Here is a 5,493-nt window from a genome sequence, read left to right as displayed (position 1 = left end):
GAAGATAACTCCGTTTCTAACTCCCATTTAATCCTCAACATTTTAGAGGGTTAGCTGCATTTTCGTATTCAACATTGTTAACAATGGCCAACTTTAATCTATGTATTGTGAATGAAAAACAAGCAACACTGACAGCTGTTTTTCAAATTTTCAATAATAAAACTATAAGTCATAATTTGGGCCTAAGAAAAGCACGATTGGTTCCAAAATCACTAAATTTTTTCCAAAACAGCATCGCGTTAACGTCTGCGAAACAATGCTTTCGACTACCAGGAAATCATTAAACGTATTATTACTGGCAATGAATCTTGGATCCATGCTTATGACCTGAAAACAGACGATCAGTCGGCCGAGAATCGTTCCAAAGGTGATCCGAAGCCGAAAAACCACGTCAAAGCAGATCAAAAATCAAGTTTATGTTGACAGTTTTCTTCGATTAACAGTTGTGGTAATTTTTGAGTGTTATGTGTCATTTGCGCTAAGCTACACGTAAAAAGAAGCCGGGATTATGGGCCGACAACTCTTGGTTTTTGCACCGCCGCATACCTCATTGATTTTCAACCAATATCGTGCTGCAACCACCGTATTCACCTCATTTAGCTCCAAGTGTCTTCTGGCTATTCAATAGACTCACACGACCTCTACGGGGAAACCGTTTTGAGTGAATTGAAGACTTTAAACGCGAATCGCTACACGTATTGAAGGCTATTTCGGAAGTTGACTTTAACAACTGTTTCGAGGATTGGAAAAAACGTTAAAAGAAGTGTACTGTTGCCAAGGGGTGTTACTTTGAGGGGAAGATATATGTATATTCTGAAAAATAAATTAAAAATTTTAAAGTTGTATACAAAGCCTTACTATTTGTCCACAATACTATCAGCATGACGAGCTGAGTCGATTTAGCCATATTGGGCGAGACTAACTGACTATGGTATATCCTCCTAAAGATGGATTTATTTTCTAAGTCAAAAATACCCTCTAGGCGTGAGAAGGGGCTTAGTGAGAAGAGAATACCACCTATATCGACGAGTACAAAATAGACGGGGGAGTATAGATCTTGTTATCTCTTTCTCCTTCATTATACTGGACATAGAGAAGGTCTCTGGAGTTCTACTACATAACTAAAGCAGGATAAAGAGGGCTACTATTACTCAGATAGCCAAGATACATTGTTAGCCTTGCCGTCGCCAACCCAATGCAAGTTTGCGAAACAGGTATGGTCAAAATATGACAAAACAAGAACAAAAGACTTATTAAATAGCTACAGAAAAAATGTCTATACTTACAGGCCACAATAGGACATTGGTCATATGGGGAACATGCGTTAAAAATGTGTGTGACCTATAATAGCACTAGCCGTAGCTGCAAATTTTACGGGAACAAATAACGGTTCTACACTTTCTCTGCAAGTGCCCAACTCCATCACTCTCCCGATATACAAGGTCTGTCGCAAAAGAAACAGGACTGTTAAAAAAAACAACAAAAAATTAATATTTTTCAAAAGTTATATTTTTTTATTCAAAGTAGTTTCCTTGTGCTTCGATACAGCGTTTAGCCCGGTCAATTAGCATTTCAAATGAGGTTTAAGGTCATTTTTCGGAATGCTCTTGAGAATATCGGTCGTCGCCTTTTGGATAGCTGAAATGTCCTGAAACCAGTGACCTTTCATGGGCAAATGAAGTTTTCCAAATAGGTAAAAATCACAGTGTGCCAGATCAGGTGAGTAGGGTGAGTGATTAATGGTTAATATGGAGTTTTTTGTCAAAAAATCAGTGACAAGCGTCGACCGATGACACGGCGCATTTTCGTGCAACAGGCGCCAGGACCCTGCCTCACGGTATTGTGGTCGATCACGACGAATGCGTGACAAAAGACGCTTCATAACACCAAGGTAAAACACAGCATTAATCGTTTGGCCAGGTGGGACGAACTCTCGGTGTACAATACCCTCGGAATCGTAAAAACAAATCAGCATTGACTTTATTTTTGACTTCTGAAGGCGACCGATTTCTGATCGTCACAGACCTTCTTGGAATCGCTTAAACCACTCAAGCACACTACAACGGGATAGGCACTGATCACCATAACCTTTTTTCATCATTTGAAATGTTTCAGTAAACGTTTTCCCAAGTCTAAAACAAAATTTAATATTTGCTCTTTGTTCAAAATGTATTTTACGACCGATTACCAAAAGCTGCTGTCACTTTTTGATCGATAACATCGATTGTAGTTATCCAATTGTCTTAAAATTTTTACGAAATGTCAACAAGAGATTAAACTTTTTATTTCATATACCCACTAATAGGTGGCGCCACCAGAAACAGTTATATTTAAAAAGTTCTGTTTCTTTTGCGACAGACCTTGTATAATAATTTATGCTATAACAACACCGAATACTATAACGGGAGCTAACATTTTTCTTGTTTTATTTATGCTTCACATAGTTAAGTTAAGTTTAGTGGAAATTTGAGCTTTACCATAATATTTATATCTCACTATCTCAAGTTGCTATTAATTTTGATATGGAATATGGATGCGATAGGTAATTTAAAGGCATTCCCGTTGTCTTTCAGATAGTGAGATATTTTTTTTTTAGCACAGACAAGCTATGTCGCCGAGATAATGCTGTGGGCCAATACCACCACAAATGACTGAGCACACCTGACTCAAATCACATGCCATGGGGATAAATAAACTTTCTCGACATCACGTGCTTTCATAATTTCTTTTTTGTAGAAACAAAAACTAAAATCTCTACATAAGCTATTTAAATAATTTCAAACTTGCTCAAATAGTAAAAAGTCACTAAGTATAACTAAAACAATGCATTTTATTGCCATGCTTAGCCGTTACTTTAGAGGGAATTTCAGAAGAATTGGAAATTAAGTCCGAAACCACACATACTAATATATTCTTGCAGTTTCTTTTGCTCTACGCAAATCTACCTATAATTTCGTAAATAAATAGAGCGCTTAAAATGGGTAGCTTTTGAATTTAGTTATTACGGTGTGTCATGGCAAAAATATACAATATAATTTACTAATATCATTATCAATTGTGTTTTTCTTTTAACCTCTATTTTTTTTTTTTTTGAAAACATGTAGAAATAGAATTACGTACCATGTAATATATGCAAATGAGTCGATTTATTTTATTCATAAGGACGCCAAATATTATTTCGATTAATCGCCATCATTTTAGCTTACATTTCGTGACAATAACACAAGCATCCCGGTTTTTGTTTTGAAAGGGGGTGAGTATATACATAATACTTGTATATACACTAAGGTGTGTGACCATCAGATACGTAAGTAGTGGAAGTGCCCCAAGCAATAAAATATTTGATTGTGAGCTACTAAGGCGGTGACCAAAGAGAAAAACACAGAGTCATGCTTTTAAATTTCACGCATATTCATGTATGTATGATATATATGGGCATGAGTGTATGTGTGTGTAAGTATGTGTGTCAAGTACCCTAGTAAATACTCGTATGAATATGAGAGTATAATTTAAGAAGCATGCTTATGAATATGCCCACATACTTACAATCATGAGCGTAATGACCGAGTGCCAGTATACAGAGGGACATTATAGAAGAACATTATAGAATAACATTATAGAGGAAATATGTATTGCACACACCCTGTGCGCCCTGTAGAAACATTTTGTATAGAGATGGCAAGTTATACTATTTTTTATCATTTCTCATACTCTTTCATAGCATCGGGGCTTAAGTAAAAAAAGTTGCAATATTTTGGAACAATAGCGGCTTAGTAACATCCTAGATTTTATAAGTAGAAAGTTCTGTTCAAATTATAAAGGGCTTAAATAAAATTGTACATAAGTTATTTTATTTCAGTAAGTTTGGTTTTGAGTTTGGCTTCATGTGAAATTCTTTGAACAAAAATATTGGGTAGTCGAAAAAGTGTTTTCGTATTTTGTCAATATACAAGGTGGCACAAAAATAACCTTCCGATGTTTTTTGGCTGTAATTTTTTTTAAATTAAAAACTTTGATTCTGCTTCTGGATTATTTTTATTTGGTCATTTAAATTTTGTACATTAAGTCGAGAATATGATATCATGTAAATAGCCGCCGCCACAGTTGATTGTCATTTGAGCCCTTTTTATGGAATTTTCCAACACTTTGGCCAGAACTTCCGACAATAGGTACTCACATACTTGACGGATATTGTCTTCAAGAGCTGCAAGAGTCTGAGGCTTGTTGACATAAGCCCGCGACTCCAAAAAGCCCCACAAAAAGAAGTCTGTAGCGGTCAAATCAGGCGATCTTGCTGGCCAGTGCAAATCGCCAAAACGGGAGATTATCCCAATTCATCAAGTTGTGGCAAAAAGAACTCGTTGATCATTGCTCTGTAGCGCTCACCACTCACAGTAACCAAAATGCGCTGTGAACACCGTCGACTGATACGCATTTGGGTGGCACGTCGTCTTTACAACACAAATGTCAAAACAGAACCGACATTAGAGGTCATTTGCAAAATGTATAGCATCTTCTGATAGGAGGATTTATTTTGCGCCACCCTGTATGTCGTTGCAGTCGATTATCTCCATTGCTACCAATCAAATTGTGTCATACCATATATGTATGTAGTGTTAGAACCAAAAAATAAAAAAAATTAAATTCGGAGAAGTTGGAAAAAAGTTACAGCTGTTCAAAACAAAAATGAGTGAAAATAATGAAGAAATTCGCTATATTTTGGAATTTTAGTATACAAAAGGGAAGGATACCCCGCAAGCCACCAATGAAATTTGTGAAGTTTACGGAGAAGATGCTGTAACAGTTCGTATAGCACAACAATGGTTCGCTCGCTTCCGTTCGGGAAATTTTGAAATTTCGATTTACAGTGTGGAAATAATGTCTCTAGCGGAAAGATGGCAAAAAGTGGTCGACCAAAATGGTTCATATTTGTTTATTTATTTATTAGTATAAATATAAAAAAAATAATTCGCAGTTTGATCAGGAATGCGAAAAGATTTTTTCGACTACTCAATATATATTTGTTGATCCTGATAAAAATTTAGTTTATGTGGACCTATGCAATAAGTTCACACTGTTTCATCAGCCTAAATACTTAACTCTGTAGTGCCTACTTAAAAACTAAAAAATCTAACTTACAGGGTTGCCTCAGAACACATATGTATGTATATGCATATGTATGTATCACCACAAATATGACAACAGGTCAGTAAGCGCACTTCGCAGTTATAGGTACGTACATATTTAAGTATCAAAGTACTTACTTAAGTACCAGAAGACACTTTCGCACACACTTATTCGCTTATCAATGATGCCGCCTATTACCGTATATAACTAAAGCGGCGACTATCTACAGATGCACTTACATTGTGCAGTATAAAGTCATACATATATGTATGTATGTAGACCTATGTCGGATTTTTAGTTTTGCTTTTAAATTATTAAATTGCTTTTGTTCATTGTCGTATTCCTCAGTCAATTGTCTTTTGTAGG

This window comes from Bactrocera tryoni, chromosome 1 (genome assembly GCF_016617805.1).
Source record: "Bactrocera tryoni isolate S06 chromosome 1, CSIRO_BtryS06_freeze2, whole genome shotgun sequence".
NCBI lineage: Eukaryota > Metazoa > Arthropoda > Insecta > Diptera > Tephritidae > Bactrocera > Bactrocera tryoni.
The sequence above is the reverse complement of the archived record's forward strand: the minus strand, read 5'-3'. Positions refer to the sequence as shown.